General features: G+C 44.7%; 1 long non-coding RNA gene across 1 annotated transcript; it reads right to left on the reverse strand.

Moving 5' to 3' along the window:
- Positions 1 to 1,200: 1,200 nt before the first annotated feature.
- LOC123743115 (uncharacterized) lies at positions 1,201 to 14,297 on the reverse strand. Its single transcript, XR_006769889.2, has 2 exons — positions 13,938 to 14,297; positions 1,201 to 2,198 (listed from the first exon to the last, which is right to left on the reverse strand). It is a non-coding gene; the product is annotated as an uncharacterized LOC123743115 (long non-coding RNA).
- Positions 14,298 to 14,962: the final 665 nt, after the last annotated feature.

Consider the following 14,962-nt stretch of genomic DNA (forward strand, 5'->3'; position numbering starts at 1 on the left):
AAACTAAATGGAGCTAAGCACAAATCCTAGAAAACCTGGTTCAGTCTGCTTTCCACCAGACACTTGGAGAAGGATTCACCTTTCAGCAGGATAATAACATAAAACCCAAGGCTAAATATACAGTGCTCACCAAGAAGACAGTGAAAGTTCCTGAGTGGCTGTTACAGTTTTGACTTTAATCTACTTGAAAATCTATGGTAAGACCTGAGAATGGTTTTCTAGCAATGATCAACAATCAATTTGACAGAGCTTCAAGAATTTTGAAAAGAATAATGGCCAAATGTTGCACAGTCCAGTTGTGAAAAGCTCTTAGAAACTTACTCAGAAAGACTCACAGCTGTAATTGCTGCCAATGGTGCTTCTACAAAGTATTGACTCAGGGTTCTGTAATTCATTTTCAATCAGGCATTGTCAGAGGAAGGCCCGAAAAATTGCCAAAGACTAGAGCCAACCAAGCCATAGACTGTTCACTCTGCAACCGTCCGGCAAACTGTACCAGAGCATCGGCTCTCGGACCAACAGCTCCGAGACAGCTTCTACCCCCAAGCCATAAGACTGCTAAATAGTCAATTAATGGTACCCAAACTATCTACAATGACTCTGTCTTGCACTGACCCTACGCACACTCATTCAATTTTATATACACACCATCTACACACTCACTCACACACACACACTGTCAGTCCCACACAAATCTCTCACACATTCAAACACTACATATGTATACACACTCAAAACACACACACGCATACCGACACAACACAACACAAACTTACATACACACAATCACACTCACTTTTACACTTTTTGTAAAACACATCATTTGCCGCTGCTACTTTGTTCTTTATTTTGCTCTTATTACTCTCTATCCGGATGCGTAGTCACTTTACCCTGCCTTCGTGTACATATCTACCTCAAGTATCTTGTACCTCTGCACATTGATCTGGTACTGGTACTCCTTGTATATAGCTCCACATTGATCTGGTACTGGTACTCCTTGTATATAGCTCCATTCTTGTGTATTTTATTTTATTCCCCTTGTGTTAGTTACTATTTAATTGTGTATTATTAGTCTTTAAACTCTGCATTGTTGGGAAAGGTTCGTAAGCAAGCATTTCACTGTAAAGTCTACACCAGTTGTATTTGTCGCATGTGTTAGCTGTTGATGTTACTCTTCAATAACATAAACCCCAAAGCAAATCAGGGGGAGGAAAATAGGTTTGTTTATTCAAAGAGAACAAATCATGCGGGGAGGTAGATTCTCCCCATTCTCCCCTGTCCTTAGTTATTCTCTACTCAGTGATTCTCTCCACAGAACAAAGGGACAGGATGTAGTTTTATATCCCAACCCTAGCCTGTGGTTGACCAATTAAAATTCCTTGCAATTAACTGGGACAATGGCCAAATAACAAGTAGCATATTTCAGGCTCAATGTATAAACAATTTGGACCAACGAGAACTTGCCATGTAGCTATGAGTCCCGGACTGAAATTCCTCCCATGTATCTGACCCATTGATCATTAATCCCCTATTACAGAAAAAACACTATTTCCATTGATCGTTAGTACTCTATTGACTTTTAGTCCTCTTGACAGTTAGTACTCTATTGACCTCTCGTCCTCTGCATTGTGTATTTATCTTCTAAATATTCTTACACTCCCCCTAGAACATTTTCAAAATAAATATACTTAAAATGTATTTTTAGAAACAATAGAAAACATGAAAAAATAGACGGTATAAAAAACATTTGCAGTAAGCATAAAATCATTCACATTAAACACCTTGCATTTCTATAAAACACAAAGGGCATATTCTACTTGCTGTTACTATAAGAAATAGATTTCTAACAACGTTAGATAAAATAAGTATTGACATGTGTAATGATGATGTCGCTTACGATTCCTACCACATCCTGTATTAGGAGGAAGACAATAATATTCAATCGTCCAATTGGCAAGGCAATCATTCCCCAAGTCTTTTAAAAGTGACCAGCTCTTCCACACTGGTATCAGTCCCACATAGATAACTATTAGAAATTATGTTCTGACAGTCTGCTGGTAGTGAGGAATTCTTCTTCCGTTCCACTGGTTGATAAGGACTTCTCTAATGAACACTTCACCGTTGATCTTGTATCATGTCAAGTACAGTCCTTGGGTCAAGGAATATTTATTTAGCTTCAGACGGTAGATTCTCATAACCTGTAACAAAGGAAACAAAAGAGTGAAAGTAACATGTCCTTGTTTCAAGAGAAAATTATATTTCACATAGATTTCCCTAAGTAAGCATGTTCAGGAAAAAGTTGGATATTTCACCTAGAAATCCCTAATATGATGACTCCGGTGTACAACATAGAAGCTTATCAAGTTCTGATCATCTTACTATGCTTCTTCACCCGAGATTGGCCCCCGATTGCTAATCAATCAGTTCTTTATTCTCCAGGCTCCGCTTTGTCATCAAAAGGGACAACCTTGCAATGAGTGACATGTATTCATCATGATTTTCCCTGGACTTTAACTCGTTATGAGCAAAACTTGATAAGGACCTTCCCATTTTGTCCCTAATGTGTCTGTTACATATTTTATTACCATCACCCACTGTCCTGGTATTACGTCATGTCCCCCCTCGGGAGTTATTCCCCACGCCTCTTTTACTTGTCTATGATTTCTCGAATCAGACTTTTAGCTGTGTGTTGTGCAGTTCCATTCTTAGTAGGGTAGGCTTCAACCCATCGTGAGAAACGATCAACAACAAACAGCACATCTTTGTGTCCTTTACATTTGGGAGGTGTGATGTAGATGTCTGAAGGATCCTGGTGGGGCAGGCGCTGGTTGGGTAGACGATCCTGGTGGGGCAGGCGCTCGTCATGTCTGTACTTTCACTCGTCCCTTGGTGTTGTTTTCCATGCAAATGTTGCAATTCGCCACAACAGCCTCAGCCTCTTTCCGCACACCAGGATTCCACCATTTGCCCACAAAAACGATAAACTATATTGTCCACATCAATGTGTCCCAAAGAGTGGATCTGTGTCACCAAGTAGGGTAAGAGTGCATTTGGTGCTACACATCTCAGGTTGTATTTCCACACACCTTCTTGATTGAGTTTGCATCCTGCAGCCATCCATTCCCACACTTCATCTTTTGGTGCACTGCTTTGCATGTCTCTAATGTGTTGCAATATATCCAAGATCTATTTCCTAATCAGTTTAGGTGACAGAGATGTTCTCTTGACAGTCGCCTTGGCAGCCCTGTCAGCCAGATCCTTACCTTTACTCTCATCTGTAAAGATTTTTCCATGTGCTTTCATTTTGAAAATTGCAACTTGTCCTGTAACTGGAGAGCATTCAGTAGAACCATCCCCTCTGGTCCATTCTTCACAGGAGCTCCCATGAATCCTCTGTTTTTCCATATTTTTCCAAAATCATGGGTAACACCAAAAGCATACCTTGAGTCTGTGTAGATATTAGCTGTTTTTCCTTATACACCATCTGTGTATAAGATAAACTCAGGGTTTTCCAACGGATAACTCTTAATAAACCCATCAGAGAGCTGATCATAAACCAACTCACAACAGTAATGTTGTTTCTGGAGGAAGCATCAGAGTAACTGGATTACATGCTGTGCCACATTGTGTGATGATGATAGGAGCCTCCAACACAGTTGACCATTTGTTCCAACGATCAGTATGAACAACATGTCAGCAGAATGTGTCTTTTCAACTATACCCAAGTCCCATATTTTAATACCCATGTCTCATGGATGTTTCAACGGTTTTGACCATTCATCCAACTGTTTTGGAGATGCTGATTTATGTGTGATTACTGTCACCAGAGGTTTGTATTTACTTCCTTTTACAGCCTGTGTTCTGGTTGGCCTAAGACATCGTTCGTCACCTCTGTCAGTATCTGTTGACTCAAAACCAGGCAATGCTGACAAAATGCTTGAAACCCGATCTGCCTTGCGCAACTCAGTGTGAGGGTAGATTGAGGGAACAAAGGCAGCCATGTCTGTTTTTACGACCCTTGCCTGTAATTGTTGAATTTCTCCTTTCAAGGTTTTTATCTGTTTACCAAGAGCTCTCAAACTATCTTTATCTCTCTGCAATTTTAGAAAAAGCTGTTGCGCAGCAACTCACTACCTTCCTGAAAACAAACAATGTATATGAAATGCTTCAGTCTGGTTTTAGAGCCCATCATAGCACTGAGACTGCACTTGTGAAGGTGGTAAATCACCTTTTAATGGCGTCAGACCGAGGCTCTGCATCTGTCCTCGTGCTCCTAGACCTTAGTGCTGCTTTTGATACCATCGATCACCACATTCTTTTGGAGAGATTGGAAACCAAAATTGGCCTACACGGACAAGTTCTGGCCGGGTTTAGATCTCATCTGTCGGAAAGATATCAATTTGTCTCTGTGAATGGTTTGTTCTCTGACAAATCAACTGTAAATTTCGGTGTTCCTCAAGGTTCCGTTTTAGGACCACTATTGTTTTCACTATATATTTTATCTCTTGGGGATGTCATACAAAAACATAATGTTAACTTTCACTGTTATGCGGATGACACACAGCTGTACATTTCAATGAAACATAGTGAAGCCCCAAAATTGCCCTCGCTAAAAGCCTGTGTTTCAGACATAAGGAAGTGGATGGCTGCAAACTTTATATTTTTAAACTCAGACAAAACAGAGATGCTTGTTCTAGGTCCCAAGAAACAAAGGGATCTTCTGTTGAATCTGACAATTAATCTTGATGGTTGTACAGTCGTCTCAAATAAAACTGTGAAGGACCTTGGCGTGACTCTGGACCCTGATCTCTCTTTTGACGAACAGATCAAGACTGTTTCAAGGACAGCTTTTTTCCATCTATGTAACATTGTAAAAATCAGAAACTTTCTGTCCAAAAATGATGCAGAAAATGTCATCCATGCTTTTGTTACTTCTAGGTTAGACTACTGCAAAGCTCTACTTTCCGGCTACCCAGATAAAGCACTAAATAAACTTCAGTAGGTGCTAAATACGGCTGCTAGAATCCTGACTAGAACCCCAAAATTTGATCATATTACTCCAGTGCTAGCCTCCCTACACTGGCTTCCTGTTAAGGCAAGGGCTGATTTCAAGGTTTTACTGCTAACCTACAAAGCATCAGGACAGCGGAGTCAATCACCACCTTCCGGAGACACCTGAAACCCCACCTCTTTAAGGAATACCTAGGATAGGATAAAGTAATCCTTCTAACCCCCCCCCCCCCTTAAAAGATTTAGATGCACTATTGTAAAGTGGTTGTTCCACTGGATATCATAAGGTGAATGCACCAATTTGTAAGTCGCTCTGGATAAGAGCGTCTGCTAAATGACTTAAATGTAAATGTAATTACATGGGCTTGCTCCTAACTACCTTTACGATTTGGTCCTGCCGTACATACCTACACGTACGCTACGGTCACAAGACGCAGGCCTCCTAATTGTCCCTAGAATTTCTAATCAAACAGCTGGAGGGAGGCTTTCTCCTATAGAGCTCCATTTTTATGGAATGGTCTGCCTACCCATGTGAGAGATGCAGACTCGGTCTCAACTTTTAAGTCTTTATTGAAGACTCATCTCTTCAGTAGGTCCTATGATTGAGTGTAGTCTGGCCCAGGAGTGTGAAGGTGAACGGAAAGGCTCTGGAGCAACGAACCGCCCTTGCTGTCTCTGTCTGGCCGGTTTCGCTCTCTCCACTGGGATTCTCTGCCTCTAACCCTTTTACAGGGGCTGAGTCACTGGCTTACTGGTGCTCTTCCATGCCGTCCCTAGGAGGGACAGATAACACTGCTACTCCTACTGCTCTCTCCTCGTCTGACTACGTGTTCTCGCATACCCCTAGAGCATCGAGCCAGCGGGGTGGTGGCACTGGAATCCTCATCTCTCCCAAGTGGACATTCTCTCTTTCTCTCTTTCTCCCCTGACCCATCTGTCTATCTCCTCATTTGAATTCCATGCTGTCACAGTTACCAGCCCTTTCAAGCTTAACATCCTTATCATTTATCGCCCTCCAGGTTCCCTTGGAGAGTTCATCAATGAGCTTGACGCCTTGATAAGTTCCTTTCCTGAGGATGGCTCACCTCTCACAGTTCTGGGTGACTTTAACCTCCCCACGTCTACCTTTGACTCATTCCTCTCTGCCTCCTTCTTTCCACTCCTCTCCTCTTTTGACCTCACCCTCTCACCTTCCCCCCCTACTCACAAGGCAGGCAATACGCTTGACCTCATCTTTACTAGATGCTGTTCTTCCACTAATCTCATTGCAACTCCCCTCCAAGTCTCCGACCACTACCTTGTATCCTTTTCCCTCTCGCTCTCATCCAACACTTCTCACTCTGCCCCTACTCGGATGGTATTGCGCCGTCCCAACCTTCGCTCTCTCTCTCCCGCTACTCTCTCCTCTTCCATCCTATCATCTCTTCCCTCTGCTCAAACCTTCTCCAACCTATCTCCTGATTCTGCCTCCTCAACCCTCCTCTCCTCCCTCTCTGCATCCTTTGATTTCCTCTGTCCCCTATCCTCCAGGCCGGCTCGGTCCTCCCCTCCTGCTCCGTGGCTCGACGACTCACTGCGAGCTCACAGAACAGGGCTCCGGGCAGCCGAGCGGAAATGGAGGAAAACTCGCCTCCCTGCGGACCTGGCATCCTTTCACTCCCTCCTCTCTACATTTTCCTCTTCTGTCTCTGCTGCTAAAGCCACTTTCTACCACTCTAAACTCCAAGCATCTGCCTCTAACCCTAGGAAGCTCTTTGCTACCTTCTCCTCCCTCCTGAATCCTCCTCCCCCTCCCCCCCCCCTCCTCCCTCTCTGCGGATGACTTCATCAACCATTTTGAAAAGAAGGTTGACGACATCCGATCCTCGTTTGCTAAGTCAAACGACACTGCTGGTCCTGCTCACACTGCCCTACCCTGTGCTTTGACCTCTTTCTCCCCTCTCTCTCCAGATGAAATCTCACGTCTTGTGACGGCCGGCCGCCCAACAACCTGCCCACTTGACCCTATCCCCTCCTCTCTTCTCCAGACCATTTCCGGAGACCTTCTCCCCTACCTCACCTCGCTCATCAACTCATCCTTGACCGCTGGCTACGTCCCTTCCGTCTTCAAGAGAGCGAGAGTTGCACCCCTTCTGAAAAAACCTACACTCGATCCCTCCGATGTCAACAACTACAGACCAGTATCCCTTCTTTCCTTTCTCTCCAAAACTCTTGAACGTGCCGTCCTTGGCCAGCTCTCTTGCTATCTCTCTCAGAATGACCTTCTTGATCCTAATCAGTCAGGTTTCAAGACTGGGCATTCAACTGAGACTGCTCTTCTCTGTGTCACGGAGGCTCTCCGCACTGCTAAAGGTAACTCTCTCTCCTCTGCTCTCATCCTTCTAGACCTATCTGCTGCCTTTGATACTGTGAACCATCAGATCCTCCTCTCCACCCTCTCCGAGCTGGGCATCTCCGGCGCCGCCCACGCTTGGATTGCGTCCTACCTGACAGGTCGCTCCTACCAGGTGGCGTGGCGAGAATCTGTCTCCGCACCACGTGCTCTCACCACTGGTGTCCCCCAGGGCTCTGTTCTTGGCCCACTCCTATTCTCGCTATACACCAAGTCACTTGGCTCTGTCATATCCTCACATGGTCTCTCATATCATTGCTATGCAGATGACACACAATTAATCTTCTCCTTTCCCCCTTCTGACAACCAGGTGGCGAATCGCATCTCTGCATGTCTGGCAGACATATCAGTGTGGATGACGGATCACCACCTCAAGCTGAACCTCGGCAAGACGGAGCTGCTCTTCCTCCCGGGGAAGGACTGCCCGTTCCATGATCTCGCCATCACGGTTGACAACTCCCTTGTGTCCTCCTCCCAGAGTGCTAAGAGCCTTGGCGTGACCCTGGACAACACCCTGTCGTTCTCCACCAACATCAAGGCGGTGACCCGATCCTGTAGGTTCATGCTCTACAACATTCGCAGAGTACGACCCTGCCTCACACAGGAAGCGGCGCAGGTCCTAATCCAGGCACTTGTCATCTCCCGTCTGGATTATTGCAACTCGCTGTTGGCTGGGCTCCCTGCCTGTGCCATTAAACCCCTACAACTCATCCAGAACGCCGCAGCCCGTCTGGTGTTCAACCTTCCCAAGTTCTCTCACGTCACCCCGCTCCTCCGCTCTCTCCACTGGCTTCCAGTCGAAGCTCGCATCCGCTACAAGACCATGGTGCTTGCCTACGGAGCTGTGAGGGGAACGGCACCCCCGTACCTTCAGGCTCTGATCAGGCCCTACACCCAAACAAGGGCACTCCGTTCATCCACCTCTGGCCTGCTCGCCTCCCTACCTCTGAGGAAGCACAGTTCCCGCTCAGCCCAGTCAAAACTGTTCGCTGCTCTGGCACCCCAATGGTGGAACAAGCTCCCTCACGACGCCAGGACAGCGGAGTCAATCACCACCTTCCGGAGACACCTGAAACCCCACCTCTTCAAGGAATACCTGGGATAGGATAAAGTAATCCTTCTAACCCCCCCCCCTTAAAAGATTTAGATGCACTTTTGTAAAGTGGTTGTTCCACTGGATATTATAAGGTGAATGCACCAATTTGTAAGTCGCTCTGGATAAGAGCGTCTGCTAAATGACTTAAATGTAAATGTCTTAAATGTGGGTGCGTCACTTGAGTGAGTTGAGTCGTTGACGTGGTCTTCCTGTCTGGGTTGGCGCCCCTCCCCTTGGGTTGTGCCGTGGCGGAGATCTTTGTGGGCTATACTCGGCCTTGTCTCAGGATGGTAAGTTGGCGATTGAAGATATCCCTCTATTGGTGTGGGGGCTGTGCTTTGGCAAAGTGGGTGAGGTTATATCCTGCCTGTTTGGCCCTGTCCGGGGGTATCATCGGATGGGGCCACAGTGTCTCCTGACCCCTCCTGTCTCAGCCTCCAGTATTTATGCTGCAGTTGTTTATGTGTCGGGGGGCTAGGGTCAGTCTGTTATATCTGGAGTATTTCTCCTGTCTTATCCGGTGTCCTGTGTGAACTTAAGTATGCTCTCTCTAATTCTCTTTTTCTCTCTTTCTTTCTCTCAGAGGACCTAAGCCCTAGGACCATGCCTCAGGACTACCTGGCATGATGACTCCTTGCTGTCCCCAGTCCACCTGGCCGTGCTGCTGCTCCAGATTCAACTGTTCTGCCTGCGGCTATGGAACCCTGACCTCTTCACAGGACGTACTACCTGTCCCAGACCTGCTGTTTTCAACTCTCTAGAGACAGCAGGAGCGGTAGAGATGCTCTCAATGATCGGCTATGAAAAGCCAACTGACATTTACTCCTGTGTTGCTGACTTGTTGCACCCTCGACAACTACTGTGATTATTATTATTTGACCATGCTGGTCATTTATGAACATTTGAACATCTTGGCCATGTTCTGTTATAATCTCTACCCGGCACAGCCAGAAGAGGACTGGCCACCCCTCATAGCCTGGTTCCTCTCTAGGTTTCTTCCTAGGTTTTGGCCTTTCTAGGGAGTTTTTCCTAGCCACCGTGCTTCTACACCTACATTGCTTGTTGTTTGGGGTTTTAGGCTGGGTTTCTGTACAGCACTTTGATATATCAGCTGATGTAAGAAGGGCTATATAAATACATTTGATTTGATTTGATTTGCAATGTCCGGTCATGATTCTCCAGAAATAATTTCTCATCCCGTTTTCTTACTTTGGCTAAAGCAGTTAAAGACCATCGTGTCTTTGTCAAGGAGTTAGACATTCTCTGTATTTTTTCCCCAAATCGCTTGCCTACACTTCTCTACTTTAAAATGGTTCTTCATATCACTAGACAGTGAATTTAAAATCTGTTTCATGCTCACATCCAGAGAAGCTGTTCCGCCCTTCTCCAGAGTGGTTTTCTCACTTAACAATGGCATTGCATTAACTTCAAAAGTTGTATAATATATATCTCTATGTTTATATACAAAACACTACCGTTGAAAACTTTGGGGTCACTTAGAAATGTCCTTGTTTTTGAAAAAAAAAGCACATGTTTTGTCCATTAAAATAACACCAAATAGATCAGAAACACAGTGTAGATATTGTTAATGTTGTAAATCACTATTGTAGCTGGAAACGGCAGATTTGATAGGGAATATCTACATAGGCGTACAAAGGCCCGTTATCAGCAACCATCACTCCTGTGTTCCAATGGCACGTTGTGTTAGCCTTTTAAAATGATAAACTTGGATTAACTAATTGATCATTAGAAAACCATTCTGCAATTATGTTAGCACAGCTGAAAACTGTTGTTCTCATTAAAGAAGCAATAAAACTGTCCTTCTTTAGACTAGTTGAGTATCTGGAGCATCAGCATTTGTGGGTTTGATTACAGGCTCAAAATGGCCAGAAACAAAGTACTTTCTTCTGAAACTCCTCAGCCTATTCTTGTTCTGAAAAATGAAGGCTATTCCATGCGAGAAATTGCCAAGAAACTGAAAATCTCATACAACGCTGTGTACTATTCCCTTCACAGAACAGCTCAAACTGGCTCTAACCAGAATAGAAAGAGAAGTGGGAGGCCCCGGTGCACAACTGACCAAGAGGACAAGTACATTAGAGTGTCTAGTTTGAGAAACAGATGCCTCAAGTCCTCAACTGGCAGCTTCATTAAATAGTACCCGCAAAACACCAGTCTCAACAGCAACAATAAAGAGGTGACTCCGGGATGCTGGCCTAGTATGCTCACAACAGCATTGCTGGGCAACTTCATTGGAGTCCACCTGTGGTAAATTGAACTGATTGGACATGATTTGGAAAGGCACACACATATCTATATAAGGTCCAACAGTTGTCAGAGCAAAAACCAATAAGGAATTGTCCGTAGAGCTACGAGACAGGATTGTGTCGAGGCACAGACAGGGGAAGGGCATCAAAACATTTCTGTAGTATTGAAGGTCCCCAAGAACATAGTGGCCTCCATCATTCTTAAATGGAAGAAGTTTGGAACCACCAGGACTCTTCCTAGAGCTGGCCGCCCAGCTAAACTGAGCTATCGGGGGAGAAGGACCTTGGTCAGGGAGGTGACCAAGAATACAATGGTCACTCTGACAGAGCTCAAGAGTTCCTCTGTGGAGATGGGAAAACCTTCCAGAAGGACAACCATCTCTGCAGCACTCCACCATCAGGCCTTCATGGTAGAGTGGCCAGACGGAAGCCACTCCTCAGTTAAAGGCACATGACAGCCCGCTTGGAGTTTGCCAAAAGGCACCTAAAGACTCTCAGACCATGAGAAACAAGATTCTCTGGTCTGATGAAACCAAGATATAACTCTTTGGCATGAATGCCAAGCGTCACGCCTGGAGGAAACCTGGCACCATCCCTACGGTGAAGCATGGTGGGGCAGCATCATGCTGTGGGGGTGTTTTTCAGTGGCAGGGACTGGGAGACTAGTCAGGATCGAGAGAAAGATGAACGGAGCAAAGTACAGAGAGATCCTTGATGAAAACCAGCTCCAGAGCACTCAGGACCTCAGACTGGGGAGAAGGTTCATCTTCCAACAGGACAACAACCCTAAGCACACATCCGAGACAACGCAGGAGTGGCTTTGGGATAAGTCTCTGAATGTCCTTGAGTGGCCCAGCCAGAGCCTGGACTTGAACCCGATCGAACATCTCTGGAGAGACCTGAAAATAGCTGTGTAGCGACACTCCCCATTCAACCTGACTGAGATTGAGAGGATCTGCAGAGAAGAATGGGAGAAACTCCCCAAATACAGGTGTGCCAAGCTTGTAGCATCATACCCAAGAAGACTCAAGGCTGTAATCGATGCCAAAGGTGCTTCAACAAAGTACTGAGTAAAGGGTCTGAATACTTATGTAAATGTTATATTTCTTTTTTATATATATAAATGAGCAAACATTTAAAAAAAAACTGTTTTTGCTTTGTCATTATGGGGTAATGTGTCTAGATTGATGAGGGAAAAAAAATATTTCATCAATTTTAGAATAATGCTGTAACCTAACAAAATGTGGGAAAAGTCAAGGGGTCTGAATACTTTCCGAAGGCACTGTATGCACAATAGATAGCAATATCTATACCACACCGCTGTTGTGAGCATACTAGGCATTCTATATTATACTACAACATCAGTCTAACTGAATATGGATGTTGTGTTGGTTGAATCTTCCAAGCAGCGTGAACCTCGTTTTGTGTTGGGCAATGGCAGCAGACCTTACACTCATAGACTATACACTTTGGCTCTTGCCAGCCATGTGCAGTCTTTTCCTCATCCAAGTCAGATGATGTTGTGCTTGAACGTGTTCCCGGCTGAAAGCTTTCATCCAATGGGTCTACAGGCCTAACAAAAAATAGATATATATTAAAACTGCAGTTAAAGTGTAGTAACTGCAGTCAACTGTGCTATTTTGGATGCAGTAATTGCTAAATAATTGCAGTTATACTGCACTATAACTGCAGTTATACTGCACTCTGACTGCAATCTTTTATCGTAAGAGCAGCAGCAGCAGCATGATTAGTCTGTAGGACATACACTAGTCAGTGATTAGCCAACATTTTACTACTTTAAGTACATCAGTACACACTCAATCACTGTACTATATTCACCCATCCTCCTCGTGTCAATAGATCATGCATACTAAACTTCACAAATAAAACCCATCCCCAACAGACACCAGTCAGTCACCCACACCAATCCCTCCTTACTACTAACTCTTCAATTTAGACCTCAAGCTCTGCATAAACAATCAACTAAGCCTCCATAATACAGAAAAACTACAGTAGAAGTTATAGCCTACTTATAAACACACCAACTATGACAGCAAGACACAGTCCATGTTTATGCCTAGCTCCAGTATATCATGGAGTCATGGAAAGATTTAGCAAAGGTTCCTGGTGCTTTGCTCAATGTTTATGCCGCAATAGATGTTGATGGAATTGGACTCTGTGAATAGAACACATAGGCCAGTCACGTTAGCCTCTGCGGCAGTTAGTTAGCTAGCTAATGGTTAGATATGGTCCGGTAGTCTGTAGCTAATGTAACCGAACATAGCTAATGTTAGCTTGCAAAGTTACAAATTACATCGCCCGATAGTAGCTGGCTAATTACGGTGATTTGCTTTGGAATGTCTAGCCAGCATATTATGAAAGCTAGCTAGATTTGGGTTTAGATAAACAAATATAGTTAGCTAGCTAAATTAGCTATTTTACCTCTGCTTGACTTCTTAGTAAGGTAACCAATGAAATGTTACCCCAACAGCCTGTGCTTGCTTGTAGTTTGCACATCCAAGTACTGAGCACCACACCATGACAAAATGTTAGTTGTTCTCTACACAAAAATACAAATAATTAGTTATTTGCAAGCTGACGTTCTATGGATGAATGGCTAATCCAGGGAGTATCATTAGCTAGCTACCTTTTGATACCCATTCTCAATTGGATCCACCTTGACAAGGGCGGTACTACATCCTGAAATCTCAATGAATTCTGAATATTGTGGTTTGCTTACAGCCAGGAAATTTAGATGGCCCATTTCTACCAGTGAGATGCAGAAATGCTCGTATTTGCGTCTAGGGAGGAAATTCACGATTTTTATGACACATATATGTTAATAACATATTAATGGACATTTACAGTAAAAGAGCAGTAATGAAATTTCCCTTTAAGGTTAGGGTTATGGTTAAGGTTAGGGTTGGGGTTAGGATTAAGGTGAGGTTTAGGGTTAGAGGTTAGGGAAAATAGGATTTTGAATGGCAATCAATTTTAAGTCCCCACAAGGATAGTAAAACATATGCTGTGTGTGTGTGTGCGTGTGTGTGTGTGCGTGTGTGTGTGTATGTGCGTGTGCATTCGTGTGTGTGTGGCAAAGACATGCCTTTGATAGCAATTTGACTGATCTCAATATCACTGTTTTCACCTCTTTTTCCCCTTTACCCCTTACTTTCTCTCTCTCCCTCCATCTCTCCCGTGTGGCAGCTGTAATTGCGTTGCGTTGCGTCTGTAATTACACAGGAAAAGCCAGCTCTCCTTTGAGCTCCGGATTAGCAACTCTCTTTGTGAGCGGACAGAAAGAGGCACAAAAGGAGGCAGATTGAAGTATCACACAGAATCCAAGTACGAAGCGTTTTTTTCCCCTTCCGTCTCCCTTCTCCTTGAGTTTGACAAGCGTCTTGGAGATATCACGATAGAGGCAGGAAGGGAGCCCTGAAGCCCCAGACATTCAATCCCTTCAGCGCCGGCCTGCACGCATGCACACACAAACACACACACTGCCTGCTTTTCTCTAGCCAGACAAAGCTTCAAACCAAACTACTGAACACCCCCCCCCCCCCCCCCCACATACACACATTATACAGTATGTAAGAACACAGTCACACATTTAGTCAGTCAGTCAGTCATTCAGTCACTCAATCACTCACTGACTCACTCCCTCACTCACTCACCATCTTCATTCGTTTGTTGTACATTTACATTTATAACTGTATAAAATGGGCACACACAGTTTTACATAACACCCACATCCAAATCCTCACAGAGTAGACCCTGTAGACAGCTGCATTCATTGTTGGAGTGATTTGCTGTTGTGGCTTCCAGCCTGTTGTTGAGTTGGGTTGAGTTGGGTTGAGTGTACTCTGGCCGGTATACCTGGGTCTGCTGGAGAGTTTAGCTCCACGTTCTCTCCCAGGGTGAGTGTGTAAGGGAAACTCCTGGTGTGTGGCGTGGGTGGGACAAGCAGAGAAGCTTTGCCCAGGGCTATGTGTGTGTGCATGCGCATGCATGTTGTATGTGTGGGTGTGTGTGTATGTGCGTATGTGCGTTTGTATGTGTGTGTGTGCTTGTTTGTGTGGGTGTGTGTACGTCTCTGTGTTTGTGGAAGTCGGGGATGAGAACATGCGGATTGAGTAACAGCTATTCCATATTGGTTGAGTGACCCCTATGGAATATTAGAGCTGTGCGTGTAAAATC

This window comes from Salmo salar, chromosome 05 (assembly GCF_965601325.2).
Source record: "Salmo salar chromosome 05, fSalSal1, whole genome shotgun sequence".
Lineage (NCBI taxonomy): Eukaryota > Metazoa > Chordata > Actinopteri > Salmoniformes > Salmonidae > Salmo > Salmo salar.